Here is a 17,025-nt window from a genome sequence, read left to right as displayed (position 1 = left end):
GGCGATGTCAGGATCTCCTTCCAATGACAGGAAGGGGGAAAAGAGGAAGGTGGGCTGACCCATGGGGTTGGTAGGGAATACCCTGAAGTGTAATGAAGCGATCTGGATGGTGTCAGAGCAAATGGGAAGAGCACTAACCAGGGAGCCGGGTGCCCTCGCTGAGCAGCTGAGAGACCTCAGCAGAGCATGCAAAGCACCCTGGGCTTTAGTTATCTCCCGTAAAATGAGTGGGCTGAGTTAGGCGACTTTTATTCCTCCCTCAGCTCAAGAGACAATACTAATGTTATTACTCCCATTTCCCCAACCAGTGATAGAGGAAATAAAAAGTTATTCTCCTTAACATGGAGGTAGCTTTAAAAATAAGACTAGAGAATTTCCTTCCATCCTTTCTAGGGCTTTCCCAATAATCAAGGACATCTGCTGGGGCAGCTGCTNACCAAGAATACAAAGATAATACAAAGAACAGCACAGGTAACAACCAATCTGGGACGGCAGAATCCGCCCGGCCCAGTGACTGGCAGAGTATAACGAGGAAGGGTGAAGGTGATGTCAGGATCTTCTTCCAATGACAGGAAGGGGGAAAAGAGGAAGGTGGGCTGACCCATGGGGTTGGTGGGGAATAACCTGAAGTGTAATGAAGCGATCTGGATGGTGTCAGAGCAAATGGGAAGAGCACTAACCAGGGAGCTGGGTGCCCTCGCTGAGCAGCTGAGAGACCTCAGCAGAGCATGCAAAGCACCCTGGGCTTTAGTTATCTCCCGTAAAACGAGTGGGCTGAGTTAGGCGACTTTTATTCCTCCCTCAGCTCAAGAGACAATACTAATGTTATTACTCCCATTTCCCCAACCAGTGATAGAGGAAATAAAAAGTTATTCTCCTTAACATGGAGGTAGCTTTAAAAATAAGACTAGAGAATTTCCTTCCATCCTTTCTAGGGCTTTCCCAATAATCAAGGACATCTGCTGGGGCAGCTGCTCACTGGAAACCTGCCACCACCTGGGACTTTGCCCTTCACTGTTTTGGGTACAAGTGGAGCACAGTGAGAAGGCAATCTGACGGGGACCACCGTAAAAGTACGCCCCCCATGACAATCCTAGGCTACAGTGTGCTATTCTGCACCCGTCCCTCCACGGCACCTTGATGATCCAGGTGTATAACAGAAATACTCACAGGAGAGATTTTCCAGCTCTCTCTATAGCTCCCACTAGCCTGTGTAGCAGAATGAGTTCAAAATCTAAGAGACTGGTGGTAGAACCACCAGGGGTTCTACCCTGGGTGGTTATAGGACTTCCCAAGAAAGGTGAGACGCTGGGTAAAAATGAGGCAGGCACAGCCAAAACCACAGAGGCTGTGCACTGCTGGAGAGAGGGTACGTCCTACTTTTAACAGAAGAAACGTGAATGCACAAACTCATAGGGTAGAGCATGGACTTGGACATGGGACAAACCTCTCGACACCGACTTAGGCTTGTAGTTCAAGGGCATGGGCGGGAGTCCGTCTCCAACAAAAAGGCCAGGCAGTAGTCTGGGTCACAGGGATTGGCAGGCATGAGAACCTGGGGCAAATGGCACCCCCAAGACCTGGCTACTGATTCCAGAGGAGGGCAGCCTCTGGTCCAAATAGAACATCACTCATTCTTTTCAATCTGACAGATGGGGGGAAACTTGCCTTCCTCTTTAGAACTGGGAAATTGTCCGAAATCTTTTGCTCTGCCTGGACCCCACGAGGGAGGCCAGATGCTCCAGAGAAGTGCTACGAGAGAAATGGAGGGTTGAGGCCGAGTAACAAATGAGGCACAATGTAAAATTTCCTGTTTCATCAGGAAATGCCACTCATCTAGTTCTTTCTACAGAGATAGGGAGACAGCACAGAGATAGGGAGACAGCAGTCAGGAAGCCAGCATGCTTCTCCTGACAGTGGAGTTTTCAAAGACACTACAGGTTTGGGGGTAGAGATGGACAGCAGGTGAGTGATGGGACAGCAAGGAGTTCTGGAAAGGACGATGCAATGGCAGCCAAAGCCCTGGGTGACCCTGGAATGTTTGCAATATGGTGAGAAGATAAAAGATGAACCTCGTAAAAAGGAAAGCAGAAATAAAGTGTATGTGCTAGAAATGGACAACTTTGCTCAAGAGGAAAACTAACCATAAGCACAAAGCAAATGGAGAGACTCAGAAGAAGAGAACGTAAACACAATACTGCAGCTCTGACCCACCTGCTAAACCCTCCAGAAAAGGGCCCCACCATGTCCCAGTGACCCGGCTGTGTCCACACACCGCAAACGACCTCCTCAGGCTCACCTGGAGTCTCCTCTGATGTACATCACCCCCTTTCTGTGTAAACACAGATAAACTCCAGGAACCAGGGCAGATGCATCAAAGGCACTCCAGCTGTCCCTGCAGTCCTACAGAGAATCACTAATCCAGTCCCGGGCTGCACAGCAGGACACTGGGGTCAGCAGATGGGAAGGTGACCTGGGGAGCAGCGCTGCGGTTACAGAAACACTCTGCTTTAATGACCCCACACCCGGGGCACGCAGAGACACACCATGCACTCTCGACCCTGGTGCCCCTGCTGGGCTCGGCAGGAGGCTGTGTGCCGCCGGAGCCGAGTGCTGCAGCTCTTGGAAGATTTCAAATGCAGACAGGACACCTGTGCTCCACAGCACAGAGCAACAGACACTGCGCACCTGAGCCTGGACAGGGTTCTACCAGAAAGCATCTCGTCGGTACAAAGGCGAGAGGGCTGATGTGCTCCAGATCGTGTCAGACATCCAAAAGCCATCCTGTGATGAAGGTCTCCAGTGATGCACATCGCCAAACACAAGACTGTGCCGGCCGACGAGACACTATGCAGCGAACGATCAGAGACAGGGATCAAATAATATACCACATGGTGCGTTTGCAGAAAAGCCTCATATCCAACTAGAGAAGACGACACGCATGTAAAAAATAAATATTGCATGTAAGGAGAGGTAAGGACTCAAAGGCTGGCTACTCAAGTTTACCAAAGGCAAGCAGAAAAGAATAAGCATTATGACATGAGGTGGTCAAGGACGTTTTTATGAGACAGCTATGGTTTTTGCTGCCCATAAAAGATGGTCAGTTGGGGCGCTGAGGGTGGGGGGAACAACGGCTCCTGTTTGATGGAATACTGTGAACGGAGGTGCGTAGGAAGAGGGGGCTGGTTAGACAGCACTCATACCACATTGCAGAGGCAGGGTAGGACCACAGTCCAGAAGGCTTTGAGGGGATTCCACTGTCTGGTATGGGAGCCGCTGAAAGTTTTGGAGTTGGTGAGTGACTTCCGAGGAGTGAACAGGTTTAGAGGATATGTCTTCCCACATATTTTCATCAGCTCTTTTTTTCTCACCGGCATTCACTTGCATAAAAGCATCTTTAAGATCTTTCCCCGCTTCCCACATAGCCAAGCTTACACCCACACAACTTGAGCTTTTTAGTCCAGTGCTCTTCCCAGTCAAGCCAACCCCCCCGCTACTCCACCGGTTTTACTCACTCAACCCTCTTCCCCATGTTCATTCCATCGCACAAGGGACAGCTCAGAAGCCGACATAAATTTTTTTCACCAAATATTCCATTCTGTAGAAATTCTCTGTGGCCTATTGTCAGAGGTTATGATAAGCGAAGCCTTTTAAGCAAAGGTGTTTTGGGAGAGGCTTCAAGTTCAAGTGTGCCTATCTTTGCTCCTTCCACTCATGTTGACGTGCTCACTCGTGCAAAGGGCACGTGCCTGGTGCAACCAGTCACACGACAGCTAGGGGGCTCCCCACAAGACATCATATGCCACATGCTCTGTGTATGCTTCACGAATACCAAAGGCACATTTTAACTCATTCGTACGACCTCAATGTTACTTAAGAAAGTGGTAAGATTTTTTTGTGACTAAAAAATATCACAATATAAGCACTTCTTCCGTATAAAACAGACTGTAGTTGGCAAAAGTCAACTTCTAAGAATGCCTCGCATTTCCTCTGGGATTCAGGAGGTGGGGGAGTGCAAGGAGGTGGTTTTACCTAGAATTTTCATATTGAAAGAGAATCTAAAAATAATCAGCATTCAGGATTCCAAATACCACCCTGGGCTCCTACTCTAAAGGGATTAAAAAATGTAATTCCTCTTTAGAAAAATGCAGTTGAACTAATGGGACAAATCCAATTGCCTGGCAATTCCTCTATAGCTTAAGGAACCGCAGAGTCCATGAAATGCAGGTGAATCGATAGTTTGGGCTAGAGAAGAAAATTCTCAGTGACCTTTATTTATTCTGGAGGTTTCCCTCAAACGTTGGTGATTTCTAACAAATGGAATTCCCACTGCTAAAATTAAATATAGATTGTAGAACGAGCACCATTAATCTTATTTGTTGCTATGCCATTGCATGAGGATTGGGTTGCCATCACTGCGCGTGGTCTGAACTGGAACTCGTGTTATTTTTTGTGTACGTGTTGTCTTTTTATTGGATGAGAGCTCAGCCGTGGGAGGGGGTTTCTTGGCCACCTCCAATTTCTGCAGGTGACATTGGTCACGGTGGCTTTCTTTCTCCTCCCCCCCTGCACCCCAGCATGAAGCAGTGTGGCCATGATCCAGGCGCAGATGATTAGGAAGCCGCACTTCAGAAATGCAGATGAATTCTTTTGTTCCCCCGACAAAGCACTGGCAACAGACACTTTTTACTCTGTGGACAATCTCACACAGAAAGCGAACTTACCAAGTTCCTTTCCTTCCCCTTTCCATGTGGGAGAGATGGCGTGAACTCACACAGAAGTTTTTTGTTAATGCTGCCATCTGGGAGTTTACATATTTTCCCCTAAAAAACACTCTCCTTACCTTCACCTGTTCACCACAGTCTCTAATAATTTGGATGCAATCCTAGGATGATTTTCATCTTTATACTATGTGCAATGATAAAAAATAACTACAAAACTAAGTGGTATCGGAAAGTTTTTAAAAAGAACATTAGCTCCTTATAGTAAAACAAATGTTTTCACTCTTCTTAAAAGCTTCATTTATATATTAAAATTTGATCTGCTAAGCTAATTAAAACTAGTCTTACTTTTATATGAAAGCAGATCTTTAAAGAATCTCAGGCAAAGCTGTGAGCATTTAATGTTCAATGCATTGCACAGAAAAGAGATGTCTCTTTTAAAATTCTACAGTCCGTGCTCTGGTTGGCACAGCTCAGTGGACTGAACGCTGGCCAGCCTACTGAGAGGTCGCCAGTTCAATTCCCAGTCAGGGCATATGCCTGGGTTAGGGGCCAGGCCCTCACTTCGGGGCATGCGAGAGGCAACCAAATCTCTACCAAATCACTCACACGACTGATGTTTCGCTCCCTCTCTTTCTCCCTCTTTTCCCCTCTAAAAGTAAACAAATAACATTTAAAAAATCTTATAAAAAATTCTAGGATCCAAAATTGCCACCAATTCTGCTTCCCTCACAAGAGGCCAGAATCAGTGAAGCACCTGGTCACATTTCTGGTCTCTGTTAGAACCTAGAGGAACGTTAAAGACAACCGAAATGAGAAGAATAGCATGTTTTTTTGAGACAGCAACAACTAAGCATTTGGGAGCTTGCTGATGCCCACCTGAGTGCAATGGGGCTGGGAGAGAGTGGGGAGGGAGTGAGGACATTGCCAATTCTTACTAACCTCCTCCTGTTTTGTTCCCTTTGTGGGTCCAACCTCACCCCGCACTCGCCATCCGTTCTTCCCCCACAGAAGCTCCGTGCATTCTCGAAGCTGTGCATCACTTCTTGTAACCTCTCAGGAGACTGTTTTCACAGAAGCTTTTCATCCCAACCAGAAATAGGTGAATACCCTTTAAAATCATTCTCGCTAGTATTTCTTTCCTCCAGCTTCTTCTGACTGGTGCAACTTTTAAACTCCTAATATTACATCATCATTTGTGGACACCTGGCTGGGAACACAAGACAAATTCTATTTAAAGCACATGTATCCTGTCACCATTTAAGTGAATTACCTCTCGTACTAAACAGCAAAGGAACAGTTTATGGTAAATGCAAAGGAAAGGAGTGGTGGTAATTTCTCCAACTGAAAAGCAGTATCATCAATATACACTTAAGATGTACATAAAACTACTTGCACGTCACAAAAAAAAAAGAAAGAAAGAAAAACGTGATTTCTCTGCAAAGCCCATAGTATTTCCTGAAGCTAATCTGTTGTATAAAAAATAGCCTTTTAAATCCATATCACTCACTTGCTTATTCCTTCCCTGAAGACAAATAATTCCCAACCCATTTTGGAAAATAAAGCCCACCACAGAAAGGAATCACTTTGGATCTCCGGAACCCTGGTGCCCCAGTAAAATAAGAAAGTGTCTGTACTGAGATATTCATCAACATGTATTATTTTTGTATAATGATATCAAAAAGGGGAAGAATGAGTTTGGACTCATGAATTTTGAGCTAACTCTGGGATTAGACTTTCAAACAGTGAGAAGCTACGGAGAGTTGATGCTGGTCCTTTCTCTTAACTCTGTGTCCCTCTTCTGGGTTAAGCAATCCTAAACATATTGCCGGTACGTTCTCAAGATAGGGGGAATTCAAAATAACATCATTGGCCTTATCATGAGGCCTTCGGTTACACGAACTGTTGGCTTTATTGCACTAAAACAGCACTCAAACCTTCACCAGCTAACACATACATCCCAGGGCACGCAGAACGGGCATGTGGCTTCATATGGCTTCATATTACGCAATGCTTATTAACTAGCAAATAAAAGCTGGGTGAAAAGAACAAGCCTGACAGGAGAAGAGAAGGATAAACATGTCCATGCTTTTTTGCCACATGTATTTTTTAAAGAAATGCCTGTTTTACTGTGAAGTAGGTTAACATTTCCCATTACGTGTGAAATCACTTCAGTGTAGCACCATATGGTGTGGTAATGTCCCTGAACAGTGGGGCACAAATAACTCACAATTCAGCTCACTTTGTACTCATTTGTTTACAAAGCAAAACTATTCCGAGATGCGACATTGCTACTGGAGGTCCAATAGCATCAGGATGGGCTCAGCACTAGTGAAGTTCTTTCTTTTAATCAAGAAGCCACTGAGCCCTGGCTGGTGTAGCTCAGTGGATTGAGCGCGGGCCTGCGAACCACAGGATCCCGGTTCGATTCCCAATCAGGGCACATGCCTGGGTTGCAGGCCAGTTCCCAGTGGGGGACACACCAGAGGCAACCACACATTGATATTTCTCTCCCTCTCTCCTTCTCTTCCTCTCTGAAGATAAATAAATAAAATCTTAAAAAAAAAAAAAAAGAAGCCACTGAGGAGATACAAGAGGAGAGGATATATCCCTTCGGAAAGGACACCCTCATTAGCTGATGTACGAGAATGGGAGTGGACCAGGCAAAGGGAACTCAGGCACAGTTGCCTGGTACCCAAACTAGAGTGAACTGCCGCAGCTCAGATTGAATTGCCTTTCGCCACTCCCCGGGGAGAACAAAGAAACAACTCAGTCAAAGGAAGAATGAGTGAAATGGGTGAAGTACAATATTGACCCGTTAGGAAACTGGGTGCCTATTCCTCTCTATTCAGAAGTTTCAGCTGCAAACATCAAACAATGGCTATGGCAGATAAGCCAATCTGCTTCTGTAAAAGTATATTAACTCCTAACGGTGTATAGATTAATCCGTATCAAAGCGCCGAAAACGAGTGGTGAGTCAAATCAAGCAATACACCTTATCATTATCCAAGGGTCGGGGAAGAGGAGACTCAGACGAGAGGCTAAGAGCAAGGACCCAAAGACGACAGGACGTGCAATCATTAGTGCAATGATGCCTCCCCCATGACCCACCCAACCAGACAACCGTTCGCTGTTCACCCTTGTTTATTCAGTTTAATAGGGCCGTAAGCCTGCAGGCCCCAGTTATGGAAAATAATTATACAACTGTCATTAACTCTAAGCATCTACTCCCTAATGGGAGACTTTGCCAAAAACACTTATCATAATACACTCTGAGGCAAGTAAAATTGTAAACAAACCAAAAAGCTCTGGGACCAGAATGAAAATAGGGTGCACGTGACATGGCCAGAGAAACAGATTCACAAATTATGACCTGCCCCCATTTTTCTTTCTCAAACGAGTCCTCTGAAGTGAGGACAGCTCTTAATACACAATGAACTGTAACTCAATTCGAGTTCCTCTTACCACACCAGAAAGACAGACTTGCCGTCCTGTGACTCCCTTTCATTCCAGGTGTTTACTAGACAAAGGCTTGACTTCTAGCTGTAATCCTTGGTGAGCTTTCCCTGTCTTTAAATTTCCTGTATTTTTAAAAAATGATAATGTCAGCCTAACACATGCCAAAATAGAAAACATCATCACACTCAAGGGAAGGCACGGTGTAAAAAGCATTGGCCTGGAAGTGAGAACGCAAACTTCCATTTCCCCCTTCCCCATTCGTGGCGCCCAGGTGTTGCAATGACAACGGAGATTCAGCCATCCAACGCCAAAGCAGCACGCGATGGGAGTCAGAACACGTCTTGACTGCTATGCTCTCCGTCTTTACCATCTAATGTGCTGTTTTAAAAAATTAAAAATAAATTGTGAATTAAATGTTTCAACGGGTTCACTACAATGAATTCATCAGAAATGTCCCCTGGGTTTCTGCAGGTCTGACTCACGAGGCTGTTTTCCCACACACTCGGGGACTGCACTTACTCGGCCTCTCTCCACGAAGGATGACAAACCTCACTGTGCTAGAGCCATAATTTCTTACATCGTTAGAAAACGATTGTAACTCTTGGCTCCATGCCAACACACAGAGCGGCTTCAACGGCTTCAGCATGGTTTTCACATGTGATTCATGTTCATGGCTAAAAGTTACTTTCATTATTCAGGCCCATTTTTTTTTTTCAGCTAACAAAATAAAGAGTCTGACAGACTGTTAAAAAATATATACAACATTCTAAACAGCACAAATAAAAGTGAACCATAAAAATCCTGGGAAATCACTGTGTTTTTTTTCCCCTCCAACGGCAGTTTTAATTTTAAACGCTCAATATTCTTATGAAATCTTCTAGACACAATTACATTGAAAAGGCTTCATATATTTAAAAAGAATATGACAGAATACTTAGTTAACTGTTATATTAAAGATTCATTGTGAATTAAATATTAAAAAGTATTCAACGGATTCAAGTGTGGTTCAAATCCATCTGTTACTACAAATTACATTTTTTTTTCTTTAGCTTAGCATTGCCGTATGCCGTGGCAGAACACCCAAGCTCTTTTTAATTTTCCATTTGAACATTCTCCTTAGAAATGACTAGCCATGGTTAGCACATGGCGTTTATTCTGCACTACAGATCATCACACAAGCCTATTTCTGGAGGTTCAAATTAGGAAGACTGCAGATACTATTTAATTAGAAAAGGCCTTCCTCTGAAAGATGCGTCAGATTCTCAGAAACTCGGGGTACAAAGTTCATTGCTCGCTTGGCCTCAACGTATAGATGAAAAATGAAGAAAAGATGAAAGGAATAATACCTGGAATGCTTGTAAGAAGGGAAATAACAGGGAAAGGAGCGGGTTTCCAAGTGTAAAGCGAAAAGACTGAAAATTCTGCAATGCGGAAAATACGTGGGTGGGTTTATAATTCTCCATTCCTATGCCACTGACAATGTGATTATTGGATATACAGGGGAAGCACGGCAGATAAAGACCTAATAAAACCCTCACTAAACCAAAGCACAAGAGACATAGGTTGGCTCATCAGCGTCTGTTCGGAGGAAAATGAAAACAAAAGAGAGAGAGAACATCTAGAATTGTCTATGTACTACCCCACGGCAGCCATAATGCCTATTCCTAGGAACTATTTGCAAACAGAAAACACACCAAGAGAGACAACACGCTACAGGACAGATCTAGGGAGGGACACAGGCAGCAAGACAAACGGACGGTACTACTAGACCAAGCCAAAAGGCAGAAGCTGCTGAGGCTCTGGATTTACATTACTATAGATCTAAGCCTCCTCTGATAAAAAAAAAAAAGGCAAGAAGAAAATCCGAGGGAACAAGAACATCTGCCCAACTCCTCCTCATAAATATTTCTGGCTCGTTTTTTTCCCTGACTATAAAAGCAGTATCCTGGAAGTGTTTATAGACTTGAATTCTATTTCAAAGGCTCCAAAACCTGACTATTTAAAGAAATACCATTCTACCTACTAATGTTAATAAAATTAATTTGAAGTGTAGCTCCATTTTCTATGTTTTCCGCACTCCTCTCAGCATTATCTGGATGTGGAAAATGCAAAGACAAAGAGCAAGTGATGAATGACACCCCAGTCTTGACCTGGAGGAACTCAACCCTCCAGGGAGGCAGACAACCTGAGAGACAGGGCTTGTCATGACCATCAGCTAATTACCAACATCACTATTTCTGAGCTTTAAATCCTTGATTAGATGAAATGTGTTTAAAGTAGAATGAAGATATGTTATCTTCAATATATTATGTATATGATAATTTATTATATATTTTATGATGTTGCCTTAACTCAAGCTGCTGTAACAAAATACCACCGATCGCCTGGCTGGTGTGGCTCAGTTGGTTGGAAGCACTGTCCCACAGACCAAAAGGTCACAGGTTTGATTCCAGGTCAGACCACATGCCCAAGTTGCGGGTTCCATCCCTGGTTGGGGTGTGTATGAGGGGGCAACCAATTGACATTTCTTTCATGTATCTCTCTCTCTCTCCATACCTGCTTCCTCTAAAAGCAATGAAAAAATGTGCTTGGGTGAGGATGAAAAAATAAATACCGCAGACTGGGTGGCTTATACCAAAGAAATGTATTTTCTTACAGATCTGGAGACTGGATGTGGAAGGTCAGGTTACCGACCTAGTCCAGCTGCAGTGAGAGCTCCCCTCCTGACTGACAGAAGGCTGCCTTCTCGCTCTTTCGCCACAAGGCCTTCCCTCGGGTGCGCACGTGGGAACGAGAGCACGCTCTCCAGTCTCTCTTCTCGTGAGGGCCCGAATCCCATCATGGGGGCTCCGCTCTCCCGAACTCACCTAATTTCAGCGTCCTCCCCCAGGCCCACCTCAAATACCATCCCACTGGGGCTCCACACATCCACGTGAGGAGGGAACATTCCGTCTGTAGCAAATACCTAGGAAGTAATATATATTGTTCATATAGGTTATATATTTGATTAGATTATATGTTATCTTACATTTCTATTATACCTTAACTTCTATTAAATACATTGCTATTAAATATTTAAGTTTACATAAAAATTGAGTGGGGTATGATACAATGGTTATACAATGGAAGACCTATTCAGAAATAAACTAAAGGCATCTGAAAATTTCTTTTAAATGTTTAGTTTAAAGCCATCTGTGTGCATGTGCATGTATGTGAGTGTGTGTGTGTGTGTGTGTGTGTGTGACAGGGAGCAGGAGGAGAGAGAACGTACACGAATGTTGCAAAATACTACTCAGTGGTTTATGGTTCCTTCTATTGCTCTGTAAGTTTGAAATTGTTCAAAACAAAAATTGAGCGAAATTACCAAATTAACCACACTGATGTTTTTAATCTAAAGAGTAATAATAAGACCTTTCCTTTGCCAGACATTTGGAAATATGTCACATAATGGACATGATTTGTCTTGTTTCCCCCTGAGCTCAACCACATTATTAAACCACTACTTACAATCAAAAACAAAAGTGGAATTATACCTGTGTGCACAGGCACACTATACAGGAAATTTGCTTGTTAGTAAATGAAAAGTAGAGGAAATTATATAGACGCAGAGACAGGGAAGGAGCCAGTAAGGCAGAGCAAAAGAAAGGAGCAAAGGGCATTGTAAATGACTTACCTCCTGGCAACCTGTGTGCTGCGTCCCGCACCCCGGGACAGCATGGTTAACTGGTTTGGCCCATTTGGTCAAACAAGCTGAAGTGGAGCAAAGGTCAAGGTTTCTGCAGCCCACAATGCTGCCATTATCAATTCACTCTTCCTGTCTCTTTTGTTTTATGAATGCCTGCCTCTGACTAGTGCCATATTTCTGTCTTAATTTTTGACTTCACTGTTTTCACAGGTGCCATTTTATACTATTATGGAAACAGAACGGATGAATTTTAGAATTTACACAGTTGAGGTATGCACGTTCAAACACTCTATTATGTTCTCAACAGTTACAAATGGTTGTCCCCCTTTGGGAAAGTGTACTGGAATATTCCCCACACCCACTACCAACACGCTGGCCCCCAACATGATTTGCTTATGGCCAGGTTATCTTCTAGGGAGGGCATGGTTAGTGCTGTGGTGACAAAAAAAACAGTGTGTCTAAAATCTTTCTTTTAGATAGGAACGAGGTGAGGAATAAGAGGGAAAATAAAAGTTTAATGGCAGGCAGGAATTATGGAAGGGCAAGAAAGTGGGGGGTGGGTAACTCAGTAACCTCTATAGGTAGACAGGTAGGTGGGTAGGTGGGTGACAGACAGATGGGCAGAAAGATACATGGTAATAATACCCTATGGCTGTAGAAGATACTCAGCCATGGGGAGAAAGAAAAGGTACTCCATGGTCAGTTTGGAAACGCTGCACACCAGGTCCTCTGCAGGATTCACATCGAGGAGTATATGACGGACTCCGACAAGTTCTCCAGTAACAAAAATGCTGGTACCGTTTTAAGATAACGCAGTGTGTTGTTGCTTCTGCTAACTAAATTATAAGCACTGCAGGCATGTCAAATAGCAACACATTTCAAATTATTTTATTAATCATCTCCTACTTGGAGTTGTACAAAAGAAGATTGCACTAGGCTGATAATCTCTATTATGACATGAGCTAAGAAAATAATTTCCATTAATCTTAGGTGATTAGGCTTTTTATCAAGCTGTCTACCAGGAGACAAAGTAGAATATGTAATATATCTTAAATGACAGTAATCACACTTTAATAACCCTGTTTCCTTTTATTAACTGTTTTTCAATACATTTCCAATTATACCCATAGTTTCTAAATTACTAAGGGGAAGAAGCATCCAGGTTTTATATCTTCTAGCATCATAGATTGCTGGACCATGGGGGAGTTCATTCACTCCATAAACATGCTGTGAGTGGTGAATACACTACAGGTGGGTGTAATGATGTGTGCAACAGATAGAGCTTTTGCATCCAGAGATGCAGAGAAAGAGCAAGGGGACACTATGGAACCAAATACAGTATGATATGCTAGATGCACTGACAAAATAAATATAAAACTGAGAAACCTCACCAATTCCGGGGGTCAGGAAAAAAATTACTTGAAAAGTTACATGTAAGTGAGACCTGAAGACTGAGTGGAACAAGACAAAGTGTGTATGTGTGTGTGTCCGGGGGGTCTAGGCAAATGCATATGCAAATGCCTGATGCCAAAAAGAGTTGGAAGACTAGGGAAAATGGAAGAAGTTCACTGGAGTCTCTGTCAAAGAAAGGGGAAGAGCAAAGGAAGAGAGAAAGGATCACTCTGTAGACCCTCACACACTCCAAGACGTCTGCCTGCGTTTCCATGTGCACATACGTACGCAGAATACGCGATCAGTTCATTAAAATGGGGTTGCATTCCAAGTATGACTACATTTTGACCAAGCATCCCAGGAGCCCATATGGGATCACCTCTTTCTCCTCCACTGTACCCAAATGCACAACATTTTTGAGCTAATGTGTAGGGTCCGTAATGACTTAAAATTTTTGTTTCAGGGGATTCTTTTGGCCAGAGATTTAATTCCTATTTGTTATGCTTATGTCTGACTTATTCTTCCCTTATACAACAAGGACCATGCTTTCATTGCCTAATTAATATAAACTATAGGTGAAACATTTCATTTTCAGTTTTAGGTCAAGGCTTCTGCATTGTTCTTTGTTCATTAAGCTCTCATTTTTTTCCCAGTGGGTTACATGCAAAGTGTTGACTAGTCCACAGCTTAGCAGACTCTGGAAAGAAAAACTGCAAATTACATTTAGGACCAGCACACTGTTCCTCCTCACTGGTGCCTGGCGTTTGCAGGAACCCCTCCTACCATCTTGGACCCTGGGGATTCTCAAACCTTCATCTCTCCTGACTGTGATGACTGGTAACTGTGTTACTGTGTTTTCCCTCTCATTTGTGGCATTTTGTTTGTTTGTTGTACAAAAACCACGAGCTAAGTAATCCTCCTCTGACAGAATTTTGGACAAGAAGTGTAAGGAAGGAATTGTGTGGAGGCGTATGCTATAGGGGCTTCCATCTGAGACTGTCTCTTAAAATTATTCCTTAGGCACTTTTATGTCTTCGCTTCACAGTATATCCTAAAATTATCTCCAAATCAGTTCAGAGAGATCGTCTTCATTTTTGTTACAGCTACATAGCATTCCACTGTGTGGACATCCAACATACAATGGTTAACTCAACCCCTCTCCTCTGGGTGGACATTGGGGTTGTTTCCAATGTTATGCAATTGCAAAAAAGCTCCAACAAAGAAAATCTTCATACATATGTAATTTTTGCTGCTCAATATATGACAGTATATAAAAATATCCATGTATCTGCTGATTTATATAAAATGAATTAAAAAAGATACACTCAGTACAAATGGGAGAAATTACACCCTAAGGAAAAGTGGGAACAGAATGGGAAGAAATAATTAAATGGGATTCAGGAAGAAGCAATGGGAGGTGACATTTCTCTCAGTGTAACTTTTCATGTATTTTTGACTTTAGAACTATGGTAATTTTTCCTACATCATTCAGTGAATGATTCAAATAAATATGGGAGGATGGTATAAAAACACGAACAAACTAAATTAACTTTATTATAAATGAACAGCACAATCACAGTGAAGGGGGTAACTTAAAAAAACATGGAATACAATATATGCACACCAAAAATAAAATGCACACCAAGAGTCGGTTTGTTTTCGCAGGAGTATAGTTAGCAATTTCAAAACAACTTTATTTTATTCTAGGACTGAACAAATGAGAGAGCATATCACAGATAATGGGAGCCAGGTTCCTCAGTGGAAAAAAATAAGTTATACATAAGAAAGAAGGAAAAACTGGATTCCTGTAATGATGAATTGAAATTAGAAGTACTTGTAGGAATTTGTGGATATTAATAGATACAAATGTGCATATCTATCTCTATGTGTGTGTACACTTCTGTGCACACATGGGGTCCAGAAGAAGTGAGGCCCACTTCGGTGTGTGGGGGTGTGGTAATATGGGTGACTAATTCACAGTTGTAACTTGAACATTTCACCTAAAATGTCATATGGTGGGCTTGCTTGGGTGTCATATTGTTATGTTACAGAATTACATGCTTGTGATTTTGTAATAAAAGATTTTGTAATAAAAAGAGGTCTTACTTGTGCCCAACCCTGTGTTTTCTAGTTCTGTTCACTGAGAGGGCCTGAAGGCAGTGGTACCCCAATAACAATAACGTGCTTACCTCCTCTGGTCATGGTTTCCAAATACTGTTTTTTAGCTAAAAGAGGGAGAAATCCTGGGTAAAATGCCCTGATTCCAGGGCTGGGACAGGCAAAGCACAAGAGGAGCCAATAGCAGCTCAGGGTGCCAAACATAACAATTTGCTGTAAAATGTGCTCAGAAAAAAATGAGGAGAACATTCAAAGGGACACAGCAGCTAACTGGAGGTGCCCCTCAGCAGCCAAATCTGAGATAATTTTTAGAAGTGAAATAAATGGGGACAGCAATAAAACTTAGCCCAAAGTATAAAATGGGAATCCATGATCGCGTATCGATACAAACAAATAAGAAATAAGGAAAAACAGGCCCTCACAGTAAAATTCCAGCTGATAAGTGACAAAGGAATAATGAAACTAAAAGGTCACCACTTGGCAAATTTCACACTGTTGACTGTGGAATCAACAGCTACTAAGGAAAGAGTCAACAATGGACATTAAAATTAATGGGCAAAAGTATGAGTACATCGCCTCAAAGTACAGTAATTACAAAGGGAAGATGGTAACCATTAACTTACAGATGGAAAATGAGTCCTCCTACAGTAGACAAACCTAGCAGACAACATACTAACGAAATGGCCCATGTTCACATCACTAGTAATGGGGTAAATAGACACAATGTACCTCCTGCTATAATATCCAGAGAAGGTCACAGTGTTAACCTTTGTGTTATTCTTAAAATGTACGATCTAAATATAGCCATGAAGAAACATCAGGAAAAGCCCCCAAATGACAGGTAATTGTCAAAATAATTGGTCAACGTGCTACATAAGTGATCAGGTCACGGAATTTAAAAACAGATGGAGAAACCGCTTCCATTTAAAGGAAATGAAGGAGTCGTGACATGCGATCTGAGACTGGACTCTGGATCAAACAAAAAAAACGCCACTGGGAAACCTGTCAAAATTTTTCAAAAACGTATGCAGATTTTACAGGTTGTCACACTAAGGCCAGCTGGTCACTGATTTTTATGGTTTCGGTTTGTGAAACACGGCCATTATCCACTCATGTGCCATTATCACTCAGCTGCTCTTGCACCACGGCACAGGTGAGAAGGAGCCACGGAGACCCCACCGACAGCAAAGCCAAAAACGGGTCTTCAGGAAAAGGGTGCTGAACTCTGGGTTAAAAAAAAAAAAACAGTATTGGATCGAGGTTAATGTCATGATTTTGATAACTGCACTGTTTTTCTTTAGAAACTGTTAGTTTGGAGTATGATATCAACTATAAGTGGAACTTATAGTTGAAAACAGGCAAGCAAAGTATAACCAGAGATACTGAAATGAAGAACAAACTGACAGTAACCAGAGGGAAGGAGGGGGGGTAATGGGGTGAGGAAAGTGGGAGGGTTTCCAGGAACATGTATAACGGGCACATGGACAAAGCCAAAGCGGGGCAGGATGGAGGGTGGGAGGTGGGGATGGCCATGGTGGGGGGACTGATGGGGGGAAAATGGAGACAACTGTACCTGAACAACAATTTTTTTTTAAATTTTAAAAAATTGTTAGTTTGAGAAATCAAAGAGAATAGTTTTCAGAAATTTTG

Source organism: Sturnira hondurensis, unplaced genomic scaffold, assembly GCF_014824575.4.
Source record: "Sturnira hondurensis isolate 20B ecotype Veracruz unplaced genomic scaffold, ASM1482457v3 Scaffold0008640, whole genome shotgun sequence".
Taxonomy (NCBI): Eukaryota; Metazoa; Chordata; class Mammalia; order Chiroptera; family Phyllostomidae; genus Sturnira; species Sturnira hondurensis.
This window is presented reverse-complemented; position numbering follows the sequence as displayed.